The following is a 24,188-nucleotide window of genomic DNA, read 5'->3' on the forward strand; positions in this document are numbered from 1 at the left end:
AGTTTCCTCCTTTTCAAATTCTAAACCCAAGTCCTATCTCCAACAGCTAAGCACAAGATGGCTTAAACCAGAGTTCTTTGCAAATACTGTGATCAGTACCAATATCAGTCATGCTTGTCATACAGGTGCTTAATTTGAACTTTCTGTTCATCCTTGACCTCTGCTGGGTGAAGACATGACCATGCTTGTGTTTGCAGATTCTTTCTGTGTTGCATCTTCAAAATCCAACCTCCATTAACATGTGGTAGGGCTATGAGAACCAGAACTTAAATGCACACTGTGGGAAAAGGGCACTTTATTTAGTTGGGATTTAGCACTGTGCTATTTAATCTCATGATCCTTAATTCTCTTGTAAAAAACAATGCAAAATTGTTATATAAAATTTACCTTCTCCACAGGAGTTTGAAAAAGAATAGGCTAGAGACCTGTGCAGTACCATCACCCTGCCTATTCTTCTACACCCCAGTGAATCCTGGTTCACTGTATTGTTTCATTCATCATGAGGAAGCCATTCTATAACTTCAATTTACCTGTTGCTCTTCTTTGTATCTTTTCTATTTCCATATTAGTTTTTTGATGTGGGAATCCAAATCCCCATGTAGGTATTTAAGATTTGTGCACACCTTGTATGTACACAGAGCAGTAATAACAATGATTTCTATTTCATTTGCAATTCCTCCCGTTGTACTTCATAACATTGAGTTTGCTTTTTTGAGTGCTACTAAGAATTGAGTTTTAATTTTCACAACATTATCTATGTAATTCCAAGATTTCTTTTCTGAGTGATAATTGCTGGTTCAGAGATCAATTGTTTTTCTTGGCAGGCATTACTTTGCATCCAAGAAAAGTGAATGTCATCTGCCATTTTAGAAATCTGACATGTTAGCAGATGACTTCTGAAAAGCTTTGCCAGTTGCCATTTGTTTTGACTACCAGGAAGCAATGACATTGGCAAGCAACATCATCCCACTCTCCTTTTTTCAAGATAAATCATGAATGTATGAACAATACAGGGTTTTCACAGATCTCTCCTTCCCCTCTGGAAACTTGTCATTTATTTCAAACCTTTGTTTCTTACATTTTAAGCAGTTTTTTTCTCTATTACCCATGGGAGGTCAGTTGATTTAAAAACACTTAAAACAGACTTCTATGAAGTTTTTTGGAAATCCAAGTAGCAAATATCACCTATGTTACACCTATCCAGATGGCCACTCACTTCAAAACAATTTTTAAAGCTTGATTTTCATGCCTCAAACCCTGATTGCTAATTTAGAAGTCATAGGACAAATCCAGTTTCTACAGGGTCACTGAGGAGCACTGTTCTTTTGTACTTGATATCTTTTTGGTTTATGCTGAGATATTAAAGTATCTGAATTATTTCAGGTTGTAAGCTGACTACCTTTGTCTTTTCATACACACACATATCTAACATAAAGTGTTCTTAAAATGCAGCTGATGACAAAGTATACCAAAAGAGGACCTTAGGTATAAATAAGAAATGTAGCAAGTGGAGAACATCCTTCCCAGAGGAAAAAGAAATATTATTAGGAACTAACTAAGTATTTGACAAAAGATGGGACAAACCGTTTAAGTCAGGTAGGGATGAAAATTACAATGCTATTTTTCCATGTACTAAATAATCCTAAATCCAGAATAGCTTCCAGCAACACTAAATCCCAACGGCATCTACAGCAATTAGATCTGGATAGATGAGACAGAAGCAAATTACATACTTTCACTGTTTGCTTTATTAATAATCTAATACTTTGGAATTATAGAAATTACTAGGATCAGAGAGCAAACCAGAAACCATTGTAGTGTGTGGTATGAACCTGCTTTCCACATCTTGAATGCTGCATGCATCATTTCACTGAAGAAACTACAATAGAACCAGAAAAAAAATTAAAGAGGAAGGTGAGAAAGGATGGAATAGCTCTTATATGAAAAATGTCTGAAAAGACAAAAAGTCCTCAGTTTGGAAAAGAATAATATAGGGAAACTGAGTAATGAGAGAATATTTTCTGTTTGTTGTACTCTAAGAATGGGGAGATACCCTATAAATGTTTGGCTAATAAATTAAGAAAAAAAAAATTAATCAGAGAAAGAAAGAGAGAAAGAGAAAGAGAGAAAGAGAGAAAGAGAAAAAGAGAGAGAAAGAAAGAGAGAAAGAAAAGAAAAGAAAAGAAAAGAGAAAGAAGGAAAGAAAAGAAAAAGGAAAGAAAAGGAAAGGAAAAGAACATTTATTTTTCCTTTAATGCACATATCAATTGTAGGAGTCACCACCACAGGATACTGTGGAGGCCAGAAATTTAACTTGGTTCAGATAAACATTACTTGTGTAAATGGACCATTGGTCCAGGGCTGTCTATTTGATTCCTTATCAGAAGCTCGAAAGTTATACAAAAAGTTAACACAATGCTTACCTTTCTTTTACTTTTTTTTTTTTTAAGCAAAAAAAGTGCTGGCTTTAAAATGAGAAAATACAAAACTATGTAAAGCATTGTGCTGGAATTTTGAAAATACGCGATGAAACGTGAAAGAAATGCTGGTTCGCTGGCGAATGAGAGGGAACGCTCGGGTTTGCATCCGCAGCAGTGCCAGCAGGGCTAGTGAGACCTCTAGTGACCTTCCGGCAACTGTAGCTGCTGTCACATCACATGCTGCCCCGACAGGAGAGGGTTCTTTGCAAAACTGCATTTAAGATTTGCAAAAGACACAGAGCACACGCTGGTGCAGATTGTGTCCCAGAACTCCCCGGACGTCTTTTCATTAAATACAACAGTATCCTGTGCTGCTTGAAGGCAGGACACAAAATATTTTATACGTAACATCAGATTACAGGATTAATAATTTTTGCATCTATGGCTTCAGTTTACAGATGAGAATAAATAATTTTACAAAATTATATGTAAATTGTAGCTCAAGATGTGTTTCATCTGATTTAATCCAATATTTAAGATCACCCTCTCAACTTAGTATTTGTCCTATATTTCAGTATACATCACTTTAAGCTTTTCTGAGTCCCCCAGTCCTTACTAAAAAATATTCCATATATAGGAAGTAAACTGGAATAAAACAAGAATCTAATCTGCTTCAGCTATGATAGCTACATGGTGTTTTCTGTGAAAATTTTGAAGGGCTTTAGGCGACAACTGTAGCATATATAAAGGGCTTGAAAAATCATGTGGTTGTTCCTTCATGTAAATTTCATGGCTTAGTGAAATCAGTTCAAGCACAAAGAATCCAACATCTTTGATAGAAATTACTCCAGTAGGTCAATAGTATGCTTTGCCAGGGATTTTGCACTAGAATATTTTCGATTTAATAGATCACATTGATCTATTAAATCTGTAAATAAAACAAGACTTTTGTATCTCTCTAGGAATAGTGAGGCAGAGAAAAAGGCAATAGTTCTGTGTGTACTGCTTGACTTAACATTGCTTTCTTTCTGGTATTTTGACCTAATTCAAAGAAGTTGTAATAAATTGTTAGCAACAGAGTGGTTTCATACAGAATGGTTTGAACATCATCTTGGAAAACTTTTTCAGTGAGCTACTCAGAGTCTTCAGATAATAATACACTAAATTTATATAATTTCAGCTTCTGTTCTCCACCTTTATTGATACTGGGATATTTGTGATACTGGGATATCAGTACACAGGGCAAAATGGTACTCCATCTTTTAATTTAATTGAAAATGGATTTTAAAAAAATAGAGTGTGTATTATAAATAATTCCTGTGTTTCTGACAGAATTCCAGCTGGAAGTGATACTGATAAAACAAATAAGTCCCCAACTCTGAACCATAAGCAAAACAACAGGTATGAATTTCAGGAACATTATCATCTAAGTATTATGTATTATAATTTATCATGTATCATTCATCATGCATTATCATCTAAGTGTTATATATTACCATAACTTTAGAATTCATATACACACCAAGATTATACAGAGAAATTATTTGCATGGCATATTGCCTGGTTTAGGCTTCATTTGACCACCTGACCTCTGGAATGTAGGCATCTATATCTAAATTACCTCTTTTTAAAGTTGGTGAGGAGAAAAAAAAAATCATTAAAACCAGAAGAATTTTCCTTAAAGAATCCTACTTCTCCACACAGTTTAAAAGGGACACCACCTCAGATCACGCATTTACTCAGCATAATGATTATTAAATAATTACAGGATTTTAATACAAAAAAAAAAAAAAGAGTAAGAGTATTATGAAAAATGTGGGCGTGTTCTAGAGCTCCAGAACTCCCTGCATAAAATACAATACATAATTCTGAGGAAGAGAAAGAAAAAAAATCTATTTAATGCTTTCAGTGGAAAATGCCGTTGTACACTGCCAGTGGAAAACTTGAGTACCAAAACATAAAAAATAGGTTTTTGATAACTTAGCTGATTTTTCCAGTGGAAACATTTTCTTTGGTCAGAATGCCAGTCTTTTGATTAAAACAGTTTTAATTTAAAAGAAGTTACTACAACATTGTTGATACATTATTTAAAAAGTTGCTATGATTCAGAGGTGGTCACTCTATATATGTCATATAATTTCACAACACTGAAAAATTATTTTCTAAAAATCTTCCACCTAGTACCTGATTGAAATTTTCATTTTCATTTAAGAAAGTCAGAAGAGCTCAGCCACCATACTTGTAAATGCATCACTTTGTGTCTTCATCAATGTCAGTAGAGTTGTGTCAGTAATAAATTACACAGAACATAGTTGCTAGAGAGCACAGCAATTAAAAGTCATCTTGTGGAGAATTGAGATATTACACTGAAGAGAAAATCAGTATCTCTGGCATTTAAAGGTCAACTGAGGTCACTCTTTCAAATTATAATTTTGCACCATTATGTTGTAAATCATGCTGATGATGACACATGAAGCATCATATAAATTGAATTTTATACGGTGTTTTTTGGAGAGGGTTTTTTACAGACCAACAATTAATTCTGAAGTGGGACTTAAGAGAGACTTAAATTGTATGTATTTTTTTTTCCTGCCAGAGAGCAAAATGATTTATAAAGCACTCTTCTTCAATTACTGTTATTATGAATTGCCAATTACTATCATTAAGAATTGCAGAGGATAAGACAATAACTTTTTGATAAATGTTATAAGAAATCACTGGCTTGGATTTTTTATAGTTTAGTTTTACAAATATATCCTAACATAAAGCATTCTAATTGAACAAGAAACAAAATTTAAAGTAAGAAAATGAAAGATATTATTATTATAGTGTTTGGAGACTAAAGTGTAGGTACAGAAGTCAAAATTTTAAGAAGCCAGAAATTACTTTGGATATCAAGTAAAAATGCAGTTGTGTAAACATCAGAACCCCTTAAGGTCTCCCACATCTTGTGTCCTTTGAAGTATATAAACATAGTTATAGCATTTACCATACCCATTTGTATCATTCTGATAGCAGAAATACAATTTTTTTTTCTTTTAATAATATAAAATTATGCTTTTTCTGAAGATTAACTCACTAAATATATTTCCTTAACAGACAATCTTGGACTCCTAATGCAGCATCCACAACCACTACAGTCATTTCTCCAGTCAAGAAAAAGAGGTATTCATTATCACCACTGCTTGGTTGCCAGAGTGTCTATAGCACTGCGTTAAGCCTCAGTAATGTATCACAATTATATTAAAAAATCATCTACTTCCTCCTTCAGCACACTAAAACTCAGCAAGCTTCAAGAATGAAACTTTTACATCCTCTGTATTTTTCCATGGGATTTACAACTTTTATCTCTGTTGAGCCTGTTTGGTGAGCTATGGCACAATAGGTGCTAACTCTTGGCTGCAGTCCCTCATGAGCTGGTGTACTCATTCTCAGTGTCCAGTTTTAAAGCATTGTAGCTCACTGTAATTGTGAAATCTCTTATGCCAAACTTCAAACTCTGCTGTTGCAGCACATATGAATCACAGTTTTCTTAATGATACACAGCTACCTTTAAAGATCTGGATTTCAGATAGCATTATCTAGGCAAGAATAAAAACAGGGTGTGCAACTAAATTAATTTTTAATTTAAAATGTACTGCTGGTGATAGCCATAATTTTCTGCATCCTTCCTAGCTGCAAATTCTGTTCATTCATGATTTTCTTTTTTATATTTAATACATAAAAATATGATCAGTAGAATAATGAATGTAGAAATGAAAATGTCTCTGTATTTATATTAACAGACCTGTTTAGTGGAAGTTTATGCTGTTTTCAGTCCAGTAGTTCTCTTTAGGCTCTTGGAAGATATGGAAGGCCAACAATGAATTGCACTGCTTCTGGTGTAATTGTTTTTACCTCAAAAACAATTGCTGGATTGATAGTTGTGAGGGTAAAAAAAAAAAACAAACAAACAAAAAAGGAACTGAAAGTGCTTGTGCTGTTTATGTGACCTCTAATAGCCTGATTGTGTTTCTTGTGTTGATACTTGACACCCTTTGTGCATTTTATCTGGTTGTCCTTTGCATGAATGATCCATTTATTTACAGCACTGAGATTGCAGAAAAAACACCTAGAGTCACAGAACATTTTTCACAATAAATAAAATTCCTGTACTATTTCCTATTCCATTCAGTTTTCTGTAAGTATGGTCTAAAAATTATCAACGTGCAGTCTTTAAAAATACTGATAATTTAAGAAAAGTTCCAGGTATTTTTACATCACTTCTATTCTAACATTCACGGTATGCTGCTCAGGTCCAGAACATTGAACTAATACTGAAAAAATTATTTATTAAAATTTTCAGGCAATCTTGGATGCCTCCCCCAGTTTCGAGCAGTAAGACTCCAACAGTAAAAGTGGAAAGCAAACGGTGCGTATCAGTGACCGCTGCTTATTTCCTAACTCTTGGCTAGAGCTCATTTTGGGAGCAAGAAAGCAGGGCAGTCTTTTGGTGGACTGAGATAGATGCAGAAGATGCCATGCAAAGAGAAAGCATCTCAGGCCTAAGTACTTTTTTGGGCTCTTGGCAGCCTGATGCCCAGCATTGACTGGGGCCTGGGCATATGAAGTGCCAGCAACCTGAGGTTATGTGAGTGATCCCAAAATTTTTCTATCATGCTTGCAATTCTTTCTTCACGGTTTCACTTTGGACTATTTCAATTAATTCTCCTCAAGGCAAATGTGTTGTAGAGAGACTGGCCATAAGGGCAGGGATCTGTTGGTGCCATTTGGATTCACAGTCAGGGGCTCACCCTTGGCCCTTTTGTGAACAAAACCTCAAAATCTACTAATCTACTGTCATCAAAGTATCCAAAACCAATCAGACTAAAGTTACTTGAAGATAAATGTTTGATGTTTATTTCTGAAGTTGTGGTTGTTTTCTGGCAGAATAGAAAGAGAACAGGGAATGTTTCTTGTTTCTTTCTTATCTAAAAGCAGAATTTGGATGGTTTAAAATATTAATAAATAAACCTTCATGATATTTTTTTTCTTGTGCCCACTATTTGCTGCAGCATGGCCTTCTGCTTCTCTAGTTCTAACCTGGACAATTTCCAACATGAGTCTCGTGTACAGCAATGATGAAAATGAAATCAAACAGAAATGAATGGATACACTGTGATGTTAGATATAAGCCTTGGTAGACAATTGCCCTGGGAGCTTATGGAATGTCTGGCACTGGAAGACCTAAAACCAAGTTTAGCAATTCTTTTTAATCTTATGCTTTGTTTACTACCCTCTATCTTTTTGGCCAAGATTCAGTCACTCTCCACCCAGAAGAAAGATGGCTCAAAGATGTTAAAGTTTATTTTCTTTGAAGTCAGTCATTACTAGATGTTCTCAATGTGCCAACTGAAAATTTATCTGGCTTCATTTCAATATCTTGCTAAGATCATAGTAATTTTGAAAGCATAGGATAATGATCTATATGGCATCCACCCAGCTTCCAATAGCAAGCTGGAATTCCTGTGTTCTTCTTAACACTAATTATCCAGTTACTCCTCCAGTCTCACAGCTCAGAGAAGACTGAAAACAGGCATATTCTTTCTGAAGCTTTCACGAGCCTTCCTAGATCCTCTAACAATGCTGCCATCACAAACAGCTGGTAAAAAAAAGTGATGGGCATTTAATGATTGCTTGGTTTAGCTTTTAAAAGTGCTTTGAAGATGTGAAAGCTATTTCAAGTTGTGAATATTATAATAATTAAAAATAGTTATCAAAGGAAAGCCTCTTACTTGCCTGTGAGTTTCAGGAAATAAAGTGCCATGCATAGATGCTAATAAACAGAGTTTCTAAAGGTTACTATCCGTCTTAAAGACTGAGCAAAGAGATATTTGCTATTTGTGTCTTTTCTTCATATTTGAGAATGGCTGACTGCTCTGCTATCCTCAGGAAGGAAGTCCAGCAACCATGGATATGTGGGCTTTCTTGGTCACGGTTTATGTACTTTTGTGATTCTGAGATGTTCTAGACTTTTACAGTTAAACATGATATATATAAACTTGAGAGTTCTTTGCCTCAGTTCCAGCTGATTAAACACACTTTAAAGAACACTTGAAAGAAATTGCAGTTGGAGCTACGACTATAAGCAGCTCACTGTATTTGAGTTTTATGGTTGTGGATTATGTGCTGAAAACAAAACACTATTAATCAAAGTGATTAACTGGAGAATGTTAATTGAAGAATGATTGTCTTAGTGAGATAAAGGATATGGCTTGAATTTAGTATTATGTTTCTTGAGTTAAACGTATATTCTACATTTAAAAAAAATACCTTGGAAGGAAGGGAAAGTAAAAGTACTTGCTGTTGCTTGAAATCTTGAATCTTAGAAATATACTAATCTTGCAAAGTGCTTCAATACTAGCATTTGGCTACTTGGTTTCTGAAATGCTTACTCTTTTCTTTCTCTAGAACTACTTCAGAAAATTCAGAGGCTCCAACAACGTATGTCTTACTTTGCTTCTTAGTAGATTTAGAAATTTAACACGCTCCTTTGCATAAACCTCAATTTTACATTTATTTATAATACAAACACTGTGTAATTTACCTGGGAGGGCTCCTCTGTAGCTGACATTGCAGAACTGCATGAAGAAGACTTCCTTTCCTGCAGAAATGCAATTATTTGCATATAGCTTAAAATATTTCACTGGATATTTACTCAGATTGAAAAAAACCCATTAAACTGCATAAAACATTAAAAACTGCTTTGCAGTTTTAGTTCCACAGTCATATATGTTGCTAATGCAAATACTCTTTTATATACAACTGCTGCTCTAAAGTCAGTGAAAGAGTGTGAGCTATGCAAAGAAAAAGAAACTGTTAAAGAGCATGTAACCAATGTGAATAAACAGAAAGTTAAATCAAGGAGCTCTGCACATGCAAAGGCCTGTAATAGAAGGCATTAAGATTAATCAATGCAAAGTACTCTAAACTTTAGTGTCTGGAAATATTGCTCTAATTTTAGAAAATAAATTTATTAAATTAATTCATTAATTAAATGTCCATTTCACATGGTCTAAATTAAGAAAAGATTACTTAACCAGACTGCAGTTTCATGACTTATAATTAAGACCGCTATGCAACTTGTCATGGTTTAGTTGCCATACTAACAGAAAAATACTCTAAAGCAGCAGGTAACCCTCATCAACTCGATCTGCCACCTTCTCCTTTTCTTATAATCACTTATAATTTTACTATCCCTGTACAGACCAATTTGGTTGGTCACATAAAGAAAAATAGGAAAGTGTAAATGTTTATTTATTTAGCTTTTTAAAAATCGGTACTTTTCTATTTAAATAAAAGTTTTGTCTTTACTAAATAAGATATATTAGGAAGGAGAAGAGGTTTTTCGAGTGTTTTTACTACTAAAATAATTTTTGAACAGTAAAGGAAACTCCACTTTATTACTATATCCATATTAGCCAAATAACTAGTCCAGGGATATTCGTTTTTCAAAAGGCTCAGTGGATGTGGTAATCCAGTGAACTGAAGCATCACATTTCTTTTTTAATAAATGTATAATTCTTTATACACATATTATATACAGATATAAAACATATATTTAAACAAAAAACCAGAAAAAATTTCTCAAAGACAATGTGAACTCCTTGTAGTTACACCTGAAAGAAGGTGTAGTATCTACAATGATAAACCATTTAAATGATACAATATTTTCAAATGTCTTCTTGTGCCTTAAATATGCTTTCACCATTCCTGTTGCAGGGCTGCCCCTTCATCAGAACAGGTGACTCCTCAGAAATCAGAGACTGATGTGGACAATCAAGCTACAGCAAGGTAACATAAATAGTATAATCAAACCAGTGTTTTCATAAGCATTGGTTATTGGGATGTTAAGTACTCAGTTTGCTTTACTTCTATATTTGATAGCTTGTTTGGCCATGGTGTGTGATTAACGCAGCATTTAAACAGTCTTAACCATTGGCCTAGAAGTCCAAACTCTGAGTTTCCTCTCATTGACTTGCCAGTTTATAGCTGTTTAATTTTTTAATCTTCCAGTCTGTCCAGCCTGCATCCTAAAAAGCAGCATGTTTCTTAAGTTGCTGTAAATGTTTGGAAACAGAAAAATCAGGGTAGTATGGATTATACAGTGTATTTTCTTTGCATTTCAGACATTATGAGAGAGGTAGTAACTATACTATGTATCTAAAAACACCCCAACTTGTGCACTGTGGTGTAAGCATTTTGAATAGTAAAAACCCAACATATACCCTTTAGGGTGACAAAATTAGCATGTCTCAACAGATGGACTTGTTTCTGAGGGATGAGTTAGATGCCATATCAACTAATCTTTGAAAGTCTGCAGAATACCATAAAAATTGTTGGTGGAAAAGACACTGACTTTTGGTGTTTTTTTAAACATTTTTAAACTAAAATTTCAGGAAATTGTAAGGTCCTGTACTGATAGAGATGTTACATTTTTCAAAGCAATCAGCAATAACTGCCCCATCCCTGGAAGTGTTACAGGCCAGGCTGGATGGGGCTCTAAGCAACCTGGTCTAGTGGAAGATGCCCCTGCCCAAGGGAAGGGGATTGGAATGGGATCCTTCTTAAGGTTCCTTCCAACTCAAGGACATTCTATGATTCTATGATTCTATAAACATGCAAAAAATTTTACTCTGTGACCTTGACCAGAGTAAAATGCCTGAATATGCAATTATAAAATGAATTAAATTAGAAAGAGATTTCTAGATATGCACTGAGAATTACAATAGCTCATTTGCAGTTTTTATGTGGAAATATTAAATGGTGCAAACATTAAAATTAATTTAAATTAGTTAATTTTATTTAATTTGATTCATAAAGCTCAGTTTTATGAGATCTGAAGCTAGTCTTTACTATTTTGAATCCTGTTCCCCTCCCCCAAAGTCCTAAAAATGTAAAACCAGTACAAAATGACTAAGAAAGCATCCCAAAGATGTCTGACAGTGTAATCCCTAGGAAAAGGGAAAAAAAGAAAGGCAATGTTTCTGTGAAACATTTTCCTGTCAACAAACGTGGGAGATCTTAGAGAATTAAATACGCCTAGTATTAAGTAGGGAAGTCACAGCCATTCTTCACTGCTAAGGGCTTGTTAGGGTCTGACTTAATCCTCACCCTCAATCAGTTCACATTAATCATCCCCTGGTTGCTCTCATTACCATACCAAGCTCTGTATTCCTGTCCCTTCATTGGTGAAGAGCTGGAGGAATATTTTACTGGTCTACAAGTTTCTATGGCAACACTGCACTGCTATTTGTGTCAGTATATAAACTGTAAGTAGTCTGTAATCTTAGTGGGCAAAATTCAGCCCTCTCTACTGCTGCTATAATTCCTTTACATTTGGCTAGTGCTTCAGATGTCATCCATCTGCTGCTGATGGGTTAGCTTCACAAAACTACAGATTTTTGTTACATTTTTGCTAGAAAAAATTGCATTAATCAGCTGCCAGCAAAAGTTACCCTTTTTTAAAGATGTCTCATAAATACTATGTTTTTGGCAAAAATGGTTGTGTCACGCAAGGAAACAGTTACATGAAGAGTATATATAGTAATACAAATGTGTATTAGAATACTGTTTTAATTTACATCCTTTAGGTACCTATATTTTTACTTGGAATAGAAAGATTTTCAGGTCATGCTTTTTTCAGACTTAATTCATTAATTGTCTGTCATTCAGGATTCTGATAGGGATGTTAAAGGAATAAGGAATTAATTTCAATATAAAATAACTGGAAAATGGCAATTGGCTTTCTAACAAACTGTTCAGTGATACAAGGAAAATCTTTCAGAAGGGATTTACCTGAAAAGGATGTCAGATACTCTCTTCTGGCTAAAATTGTAAAAAGAAAAAGCATTGTTTTTAAGGACAACAGTTAGACCCGGCATCCATCTTAAAACACAGTGTGTATGTGTGTGTATATATATATATATATATATATATATATATATATATATATATATATACACATCTCACATCTGAAGGCATGGATTTATGGACCTTCACCTGTTGGATTTGATTCAGAGAATGGGCATCTCATGACTAGCTAGGGTATCTATAGATACTCTAGGCAGCATAAGTAGGCTAGGACACAGAAGAAGAGAAGATTACTGCCTAAGAATTGTGAACATTTCAGAGCATAACAGGTCAAATCAGGTCTTTTGGTATCTCACAAATGCAACAGGAGATGAGCACTACACTGGATATGTTCAGAGATATTTTTCTGATTTCCTCAATGGGCCTGTTACTTGTGGCTTATCAAGTCCTTTTTGTGCTTTTTTCCACATCAGTGAAAATGCAAGATTCTCCCTCTGCCTTTTTCCTTTCCATAATTGTATTAACCATTAAATGCAGGTGTTAAAAACCATTTTTTAAAGAACAGTGTTCTGTAGAAAATCATGTTAAACCACTTCAAACATTCTGAGGGTGTTAAACACAGCTTTAGTCAGTCTTTCAACAATGATTACTACTGGGATACAAAAAAATCTATGTTTCTATAAAAAGGCTTTTATAATGGAGTTAATGTGTATTGAACTACACATAATCACAGAAAGTAATGGTGGCACAGTGAGCCACATTTACCAGGGCATACAAAATTATTACCAACCAAGAATGCAGAATAATCAAAATGTTGTATTTCCATAAGTTCATAAACTGTCTAACTAATTAATTTATCTTTTATTTTTCATAGATATGTCAGAATTAATTAATGCTGGACATACCTTAGGAAAAGCTTTGAGGTGATAGTAACGGGCTATACAAGAGATTAGAGAGAGATCTCACTCAGCTCTTAAAGCATCTGTAGTGAGATTGTCTGCTAGCAGGGAAAGATTATTAGTCTGTGGGGACAAAGGGCATATTGCAGAAACCCTTACATGAAGATGTCTTTTTGGTATGGCAGCTACAGAAGTTGTCTTGAAGAAAATAGTTCAGCTGTTTATTTGTAAGTATGTGGGTGAGAGAGGCAATTTCTAGGGAAGAGAAACAAGGGACTAGAATAAATTTTTCTGGCATTATTAACAGAATCCTATATTCTTGCTCCTGTGCAAGTTTTTCCCCTAGTGTACAGGATAACTCACTATTATTACTCCTCTCAGGTAGCAGAAAATTCAGACAATGCTGTAAATCTGTGTGTACTATGCTCCTTTTTAATGATATTCCTGTTTGACCCAAGATGTGTTCAAAGTTATCATTGCAATAGATTGTGAAAGAAGAACACATTAATTACCTATGCTTAAACTAACTCTTCTGATAAGGAATCACATTGCTGTGTCTATCAACAACTGGGAACTTTTAAAAGTTGAAAAAAAGCTAACTTACAGGGGTTCTATTAAAAAAAAATAAAATTAGTGACTTGTTATTGACTTGGAATTTTCCAAACCAATGGAATTAAAACCATGATGTCAGGTCTCCTAAACAAACATTTATTGACGAAACCTTTCTTGCTCTAGAGCTGTGTAAAGCATAAAATTGAAAGAACGTGTAGGTGCATTTTGAGACATTGGCCAATTATGTGTTCTCATTAAATTGCCATCCCTGGGAGTGTTCAAGGCCAGGCTGGATGGAGCTCTGAGCAAGCTGGCCTAGTGAAATGTCTCCCTGCCCACGGCACAGGGGTTGGAGCTGGGTGATCTTTTAGCTCCAACCCAAACCATTCTATGAGTCTGTAAGATATGCAGTTCCAAAGAGCCACAAGAAATATTCAAAGGAATTATCTTAGACTGGACTGAGGTTTAGATGGCCAAAGTTTAAAGACATGGCTCCCACATGAGTAATTCCTGTATGAATTTTCCCTTGGGATGTCTTTTATTTGCTTTGACTTTTTAGCTAGACCATCTAGAGACCTCTAAAATGTTCTGGAGGTCACCTGTGTCCCTCAAAAGTTGTTGGAAGAAAGGATACTGAAGCAGAACTCACAAAAGCACACCCATAATTCACTAGATTGCTTTTGCTACAATGACAATTGTTTCTTTATGGTAAAGTGAAGTCACTTTACACTTTCTAAATTTTTTTGATAATACAAGTCAATGCAGTAGTTTTTAATTTATTTTTTTTTGTATTTCAGCAGCAGGCCCTTCCAAGTGACACACTCCTCCTGTCTCTCAATTCTGATAGATTTGGCATTCACTGTAACACTTGTTTGCAGATTTTCTGCATGTTTATACAAATGATTCACTGTTGCACAGCTTCTTTAAGAGATCCAAGCCCCTTACTCCAAAATGAAATTTTAATACAGTGTTTACAGGGTGATACATATCTTTCCAGAAATACGGAATATGTTGTCTTCTTCCAGTGATCTTTCTCAGTCTATCTCCCCTAAAACATTCTGATCAACAGCTTCTTCCTCTGTATATAACTCCAAAATCCTCTGGGCTAAGCATTACACTTGTTTTGGCACATTCTAAATTGGTTTTCACAGTTGACTGCAGTCATCTTCTGTGCCCTAACTCTCAGCTGTTATTGATGAAAGGTCTGAGCGAGGGCTCCTGGCACTGATTAGTGAGCATAGCAATGTGGAAGGAAATGCACCCTGCTCCAGGAGAAATGCCAATCTTCTCTCAAAAAGTTCCTTTATTCATCCTCAGTTATACTTGACAAAAGCTGATGGACAGGGATTTACAGGGACAGTAAAGCAGCCATAACAGAGCATCAAAATTCAGCTGGGCCCATGATGCTAAACTTTACCCAGTAAGATGGCTGGCTTGTTTAATATACTCTAGACAATTCTTTTATTTCAGCATTGGAAGGCCCACTTGGAAATTGGTTGTTTTTTTCTTCTCCTATGCTGATATGACCAAATCAAAAATATCCTTATGGTTTTAGCCAGACTTTCTTATCGTGTTCTTTTCATATTCCATCATGTCAGAAGAAGAAGCTGTTGACCAGAATGCTTTGTAGGTCAACAGGGACATCACTGAAGAATGGACATCAGATAGACCTTATTTGGTATCACATTTAAGCATATTATATATATCTTATTATATCATATATTAGAAATAGGGAGTCATCTTGGTAGTTTTTATAATTCTGTTCAGGGCTTTTAATCAGAAAACAGATGCAGATCTATTAAAAATACTGTATATGATTCCTTTAATAAAGCTGCCTCTTGATTGCTCATGATTATGTCGATGATGACAGAGTGACTAAATTCAAAACCTCACTGAGTATCCCTGGATTTCACATCAAGTGCCTCAACTAGGCATGGTCCTTTAGTTTTCTAGTCCATAAAATAACAAAGTATTGGTGCTATTGGTGCTTGGGTAATATGTCAACTGTTGGTGTAGCTGCTAAGATGGATGATAAAATTCTTGGCAATAGGGAAAGAATGCCTCCAAGAATTAGGGAACATTTGGAACTAGACAGAGGCTCAGGACTTTTACAGGTTAGGGAAGTATTCACTAAATAATGAGAGAATTGTGGGCTCATACTCTGCTTCCTCATCCTTGAGGTTCAAGAGTTTAACTGGGGTCTGTTTAAAATTTTGTTTTTCACTCCCATATGTCTAGGATCAACTTCAATTTCACCTCAGCATTAGGGACAGTTTATTTGCATTGATGCTTTCTTCATTGCCTTCAGAATTTTAAATGCAAATATTAAAAATATTTTCATTGCTTTCACTAAAGAATAACATCACTAAATCTTTTTTGTAGGTGTGATTCATGTTTCCTAATTGAAACTTTATCTGTATGTTTTCAATATTAAAAAAAACCCCAAGAAATCAGAAAGAACTAGGAGATGTGTTTGAATGTGTGGATCAGATTAATTTATGTTTTTCTTTTTGTTGGTAATCTGACTTCTCACCAGATACACCAGAATTTCAAAACTAATATCTGAAATAAGTGAGATTCACAAGCACAGATCACAGAGCAGAAGACCTGAAAAGTATTATATTATTGCTCTATCTCAAGTGAACTGAGTTAGAAATCAAAGGCAGACTGAAAAGCAAAGCAAAATGTAGACAATTCAATTTCTCTAACTTTTTGATACAGAGCATAAAAGGAAAAAGAATCACTCTTTGTGATTACATATTACATTAATTTTTCTACTTTTAAAGATTGCTTACAGAAGATGTCCATAGATCTTTCATACATTTAATCAAGGAAGGCATTAATACAATCTGGTAATGCAAACCACACTTGTTCCATAAATAAGGAACATTTGCTGATATTGATATAGGATCAGAGATATTAAGCTTTTGGAATTTCGCTGACTTCTGTAGAGTTTGTCACACAAGCCTTATATAATTTCCCTTTCTGATTGTGTCTGAGGGGCATAGGGATCCAAGATATGGCAAAACAGGAGTCCCTGGCTAAACTGATCAGTACATTTTGCATGCAGCCTGCCTTGACAGCTTTTTTTAAACCTACTTATACTCTTTGCTACTCTTTTATTCTGCTGGACTGTCTTCATTAGTTGTCAGATTTCTAATCCTATTTTACACAGGCAGCTAGAGGCAAAATAGCAGAGAGAAGCAGCAAACTTCATGGCTAACAAGTCTATAGCATAAGGCCCACAGCAGCAAAGCTGCACATGAGCTATTCTATCATTCAGGGTGGGGCTTTCTTTGGATTCACAGTGCTATTTGGTGCATTTTTTCTGCAAAGATGTTGTTAAAGACAAAATAGGCTTTTTTTTTTTTTTCCATGAGGTGGTCACTTACAAACAGAAAATTAAATGAATCAAGAGAATTGTCTTCCATACTTTAACAATAATGACAAGCATACCTAGGTCTTAATCCAAAACTTAATGTTTATATTTTATAATAAATTAATTTGTTTTCTTCAGTACTTGGGAGCCTTTTGTACCATATGCAATACAAAATCTTCTGTACTGCCATTCTAAGTATTTTTATGTAGAATGCAAAAATGCATATTAGTTGTCCTGAGTTAGGTGCTCCTAAAAACTTCCAGCCATATCCTGAGTCTTTCTTAAAATATTTCATCCTATTAAGTTTGTGAGCAAACTATATATTCTCCTCCTGGCAGGCTGTCTGACCTACCTCATTTTCATCCATTTCAAAATACTCACCCTAGGCAGAATGTTCACAGGGATTTAATGGCTGTCTCAGAAAATACTATACTTCAAGGCGGCATCCTTTGGAATGACCTATGAAAAATGTCAACATCTATTCCAAGCCACCTACTGTATTTGAAATATATTACCCCTAGTTTGTCTAAACTGCTTTGTATAGAAGTTTTATGCTGCTGTTTTCCATCATCATCTATGTTTTAAAAAGTTGTTGACAAATGTAAGAAGTATGAATTCAGTTCAGCCAGCCTTGGACACAACAATAGTTCATTTTTTCAAGTGAAAATTATACTTGCAACTGGAAACTCTTCTCCTGGAGAAGAGTTCACAGGAGCCTTTCACTGCATCTGATACTGTGATTCAAGGAGCTTTTTTAATGTATGAATATACTCTAGTTTTTTCCTACTTTAATACTTGTCATCTTTCAGAAGTATTAAAAAGGTGTAAGTTTTGTTGCTGATTTTTAACAAAGTAACAACTCTCAAATGAAGCCTAACTTGAAATTCTGTTTAGGTTCTGTAATGCAAATCTACTCGAACTTTCAATGTGAGGCTGGATTATGTCCTAATATCAACACTGGTTGATAGTACTGAGTGCTACTGCTAAAGCAGACGTAGCTGTGTGAGCAAAGAGAGATGTAAAAAGTCAGGAAAAGTATGCCCTGAGCACAACCAGATAAATTCTGAGTTATGCTCCATGTCCTACAGCTTTTTCTACCTTACATTTTGTTGTTTTTAACAGCTCTTTAATTTCAGGTGCTAATAACCTGAACTAACCTGAACCAGTAGCTTGCAGTTGTGTATCCTATGACCTCTGCTTTGCACTAAGCCAGCCATCTCAAGGCAAAGAACTTGCAGGACATCAGTCCTGGATACTTGCTGCAGTCATGTCAAGATGTTTCCTGGGGCTGAAAGTTTGAGAAGTGCACAATAAATTACTATCTTCCAAGGCTCTCTTTTACAGAAGTTCTCTTTCATAGGAGCCATAATGTGTAGCTGAACAGGTCAGTCTGCTTGTTTTTTGTGCTGCAATCTGCAGCAGCAACTGTTTCTGTTCTCTTATTAGGACCCTTCAGGGTTGGTGTTCTATTAATCAGGCTGCAGGTAACAAGGAGTGCATGAGTAGTCTCACCTAGATAGCAAGTAAAATCTTCCTTGCAAGCCAGTCAGTGCACTGGGATACCCAAAGCACCTTCAAGAGCAGAATAATGTGAGAGGAAATAACAAAATGCTGTCAGCTACAGTCAGGATGATTTAAAGATTACAGAAGGGAACTAACTCATCTATCCTTTGAGTTGCACCAAGGATTAATATGGGCTAGTACATGCATTTCTGAAGGAGTAAGTCTTAAATTATTGGAAATTTCTTTTCCCCCTTATTTCCAAACAGGCAGAAGCCAAGTTTGAACTATTTTAGATAACTGTCATTCTGTTTTTGAAAATTCTGTGCAAAGTGAACAGAGCAATTTAAGGTAAAGAAATGTGAAGTTATGTGGGAAGAGTGTTAAAATACATGTGAAAACTTAAAAAGAACATGTCTTAGAGCCAGAATCTTTCCTGCTCATCTCAAAGGAATTTCTTGCACCCCTTTTGACAGAAAGCTACTACCTAGAAGAACAAATATATAGGTGATACAACTTCCCAGTGCTCTAAAATATATTTCTATAGCATTATTCATGCAATTATGTACTATTTGATACGATAATACTGAGATATTTTAACATTTCTTACAAGGATTAACACAGAAAGTTCTAGTTTTTGGCATTGTATCTGCATTGTATTGGAATATTTTTATAGGAAGGCTGCTTCAATTAATGTATCTAATTCTGAAAGAGGAGCCCACAGGAATTATTAAGACTATTAAATTGAAAATCATACAAAAGTGAATGTAATATTTTACATCTACACCACGAGTAAAAATTTCAAACATATCTGTATTACTGAGCAAAATCTCATTGGAAGTACATTGGGATTTGGTTCTGCAAATGCTTACATGCCTTTGACAATCAGACATGGGAGGGTGCAGACACAGTGGCCTGCAGGGCACAGCTTTGCTACTGTCACAGCTTTTCCATTGCTCCATGCTGGGAAAGGCAGCAGAAGTCAGCAGAAAGGTTACTGATAACTGTGCTGAGTAAACTGCACATAATCCTGTGATTGCAAGCAGAATGTGAACAGGAGCCTCAAATCTGCTTCCTGTGTTTTGGGTCAATATACAATACTGAGGCTGACTTATATGTGCAGGTTGCACAGAGCATAAAGATCATAATTGAGATTGCTGCAACTTCAAACCTTCAATGGACTTTAGAGAAGACTTGAAGTGAATATTTAAAATACCTCTAAGAACAGAAAGATATGGAGGATGCAAGAGACAAGAATAATAATACATATTTACTCAAGCCAGACAAATGCACAGCTGGGTTTGGCTGTTTTTTTTTTAATAAAAGTTGCAAAAATATAAGTTAAGTAACTACCTGAGCTCTCATTTACACTTATTATAATTTTAGTGTTGCTACCTTCACATAGTGAGGAAGCACTTTGCCATCCGGTTCAGCAAGGAAAGGATATTTTTGGATAATTGCAAGGCTTCAGCTTCTGAAGGAATACTCTGAAAAGTGTTAAGTCGGTGAGAATATAAAAATATTTTCCACAAGTATATAGTTTATTAAGGACTGTTACGGAATTCTAGCTAAATGGCAGTCGACTCTATTTGCACTGAACTGTTTAATTCCTAAAAAAATGGAGATCTTGATAATCCTATCAAAGGCAGCCCCAAATCTGACAAATATGACCAAGAGGAAACCTGAAATGGCTACTTTTATGTTCCATGGAGATGTTGTTTCATGACAGAACAGGTCAGAATGAAAAGTCAGTAAACAAACATATGGAACATTGTTGACTGCCAGGTTATATAACAGGTTATATAGGAGGTCATATCATCAAAGGCATTATTCTTTCCCCATTGCTTTCTTTTGAGGAGTAAAATTATAATTTTTTTGTAGTGAGCTAATGTTATAGACGGTAGCTTTTTAGGTAAAGCTGCTGGAAAATTTTCAAGTAGAGGAGTTTGCCTTTTGAAAATGCATTTTTACAGAAGTGAGGTATTTGACAGAAATGTTAACACCAGTGCAATACTTTGAAGGAAAATAAAGGTACTCAAAGCAACAGTCCATGTTTTGCCACGATACTTCTAAAAGTTTAATTCAAAAAGTATAAAATACATTAATTTACATTTCTATTTTTAATAGTTTTGTTACATTAATATATGTTTAATATTAGTATATTGAAAAAGGTAAAATAATTAACCAACAGGATGTAATTCAAGGAAGATTTTTTTTCTCCTTACATCAGATATTAATGATAAATGAAATTCTATCCCTGTGTGGAAGGGCAAGAATCAGTGGGTGTGCCCAGATCTCAGCACCCCTCAGTTTATATACGACATTTCTTATGAGAAGGGAGAGTTTACTTGGGAAGGAGGTGGTCAAGATAGCCTACCAAATAGATAAAAGGACTTGATTGGTTTTTTTTTTTATTTAGACAGAAAGACTTAGTCCATAATCACTTTTTAGGTAAGATATGATTCATACACATATCAGGAGTACTTGGTTGATTGTGCTACTTGGTAAAGATTTTTTCTTATATCATAGCATGTTTGAGGTCAGACACTCTTTGAAGTTGTCCACAATGCATGTTCAGCAGGAATTATCATTTGGACAATAGCACTAGATATAACCTTTTGTTTCCAAAACATAAATTGGTCTTTTTATTCCAGGAAGAGTATGTGCATATGGTGGGCATATTGCTGTATCTATGAATACCTTTGAATTACTAAAATGATTGTCATCTGTTAAATTTTTTCTTTCATAAAGAATGTGTCAATTATAACAGTTTTTAAAATGAGCATTTGACTAATTGACAGCTGGCTATACTAATTGTGATTTGATCTGGGTTTTGTTCTGTTTCTAAAGGAACCAAGACCTCAATAATCTCAGCAAAGTGATTCCAAGTTCTTCCACAAGTGACAAAGAGTAAGTGTTCAAAGTTTGTACATTTCTAAGGCAGTAAGTAGTTTGCAACTATAAGAATGTCAGGAAAGGTAATGTTGCTAACCTTTAAATTGTCTATAGATTAATAAGTAGCATTCCTTATACAGAAAGATGAATATAGAAATACAGATTAATTCACTCGCATGTGCACAGTCAGCAGAACAAGTACTACCTAAGGCAAGCTTCCATACATGCCTCACATGTTTCCACATTGAACTATCACTGAAATATTTTGATATGGTTAGAGAAGGGGCAGTAAGCAAAATATTGGAGAACTCAAGGATGGTAAGTGTTGCCCAGGTGCAACAATGCATTTCAATCAGCAAGGGAAGTGATCAATAGAGAACAGCTTGAACTTTCTTTTTTGAACAGTGTGTCAGTTCAACGAGTTTCAAGCCACTTTTCGGGAGATCTGCAAGCAGCCCTTCAGCACAGAGAAAGGGAGGAACTGGTGGAGTACTGTCCTAGTGAGAGCTGTGTAATATTTGTCACATTGAGCACTGATACTCTACAAATAATTTCAAGAACCATGTTCTAAACAGTAACAGCAGATAAATGTTGCTAACCTGTGATCATCTATTTTACAGTAGACAATCTTACATATATGCACACATAGGCATACATACAGATATACATTTAATACTAAACTCTAAGTTGGGTATCTTTTTTAAAAAAAACCTGTTAATTCATAGAGAATTTATTAGGATAGAGTCCAAGGCTTTGAGACACTACTGAATTTTAGTAGTATCCAAAGTTTTAAGCATATCATGAATTGAAGTGACCAAATTAGGAGTTTCACAGAGCTAGCTTGGCCTTCTGTTTTGCTCTCTCCTTCTACCCAAAGAGAACCATGGGGTTTTTCTTACACTATTTTCATAAGTCATTCCATTCCTGAATCCATGGAACCACTTTAAAATAGTAAAGAAAATAAAAAAAAAAACCCCTAGCCTCTAATTTAATTGCATTTAGAAATCAAATAAAAGGTTTCCTTATGTGTAAAATATGCAAGTGTTCAGATACTAACATTTTCAATATAAATACAGACATGATCAGTGCTTTAATTGTTAACCATGATGACACACAGAGGTAATTTCTTGTCATTCCAGGAGTGAAATTTTGGACATGTGGCCATATATTTAGGTTTTATCTTCAGAAGCTGAAGTGTCTTAATTTAAATAAAAATTTATTTTTGCAAATAAATGATGCAAACATGGATTAAGCTGCTTGGAATCTGTAAATTAATTATAAATTCTTTGAAACTTCATGTTTCTTCTTCACTGTCTTCACTGGCAAAGAACAATCTTAAACTATGGAATTAATACAATTTTAAAAAGCATTTTTAGTTTCTTGGATGTACTAGATAATAATTTTTATAAATAAATAGTACAGAACTTTACCTTTCTAGGGGAAAATTACAAACATATTTTTTTGAAGAACACTCATTTTTGCAAAATTTTAACATAAAATTAACTAAAAGTTTACTTTTTTTCTTTTAAATGTGTGCATATATATTTCTTTCTTTTATGACACTTTGTCCCTTCCTAGATAGAGGGAATATCTTAACAGTTCTATTTGGGGTTTTTTTTTCAGAGAAAAAAACCTTTCAGCTTTGACTGAAAAAAATACTGCTGATCAGAAAAATAAGAGGTAAGCCTGTCATAATCTGCCTCTTATATACTTATAAAATATTTGTGGTGGATTTAATATTAGTATTAATAGGTTCTGTTCAGTAAAAACAATTAGATTTTTATTTGTTTTCAAATGAGGACAACAGTGACCTTTTTTAAAACTCAAACTATTTGTCAATGGGTCATATTTTTATTATAGAGCATTTACTATCCAATATGAATGTAAAATTATATTTTATATACCTGACGTATGTTAATACATGAAATTTATTATATTAAATCAGCTTTTTCACAGCCAATGATAGGTGAGTTACTGGTATAAATGTGACCACATGGACCTAGAGATTGTACATAACCCTAGCTAACAGCAGTTGGAAGAGAGATTTGGACTGGATATGATAACAAAGCAAGGGACACGCTTTGATAGCCATTTCCATAGCTCATGGTACTGATGCATGAACTGAATGAAAGTCACTTACCAAGTGAAAGTGACAGAGCCACAGTCAGTTTGGAAGATGTAGGCAGGACCTTCACCAGTAGGGTGGCACCACGATGCGACACAGTGGCCATGAGCTGAAACATGAGACATTCTGACTGGCTGCATGCACGGCTGTCCAGCACTGGAGCAGCTTGCTTGGAGAGATTGTGCCATCTCTCTCCTTGAAGGTTTTCATGATCCAAATAGACAAATACTTGAGCAGCCTGGTCTGGCCTCAGTGCTGCCCCTGCTTTGAGAAGAAGGTTGGACCAAAGAGGTCCTGAAGTCCCTGAATTCCAACCTGAATTATCCTACAATACTATAAAGGACTTGACATTTCTGAGCCATTTGTAATTCTTTTGCAGTGTCACATTGGAAAGAAACTGAAAAATATCATAACCTGAACAGATAACTCACTTATTGTAGTCAGGAGTCTTACCTGGGAAATGCACATAGGTTTTTTTTTCTTCTTCAGCATAAATAATTTAGACCATTTAATATGTTTAGGTTAAATAAAATACTTCTATTAATTCTGAGGTCTTTCTCACTTTC

At 34.9% G+C, this 24,188-nt stretch overlaps 1 long non-coding RNA gene across 1 annotated transcript; it reads right to left on the bottom strand.

The window, feature by feature from the left end:
- Positions 1 to 1,730: 1,730 nt before the first annotated feature.
- LOC136571135 (uncharacterized) lies at positions 1,731 to 6,265 on the bottom strand. Its single transcript, XR_010785644.1, has 2 exons — positions 6,208 to 6,265; positions 1,731 to 1,879 (listed from the first exon to the last, which is right to left on the bottom strand). It is a non-coding gene; the product is annotated as an uncharacterized lncRNA (long non-coding RNA).
- Between the last annotated feature and the right edge of the window lie 17,923 nt (positions 6,266 to 24,188).

Source organism: Molothrus aeneus, chromosome 2 (assembly GCF_037042795.1).
Source record: "Molothrus aeneus isolate 106 chromosome 2, BPBGC_Maene_1.0, whole genome shotgun sequence".
Classification (NCBI taxonomy): domain Eukaryota; kingdom Metazoa; phylum Chordata; class Aves; order Passeriformes; family Icteridae; genus Molothrus; species Molothrus aeneus.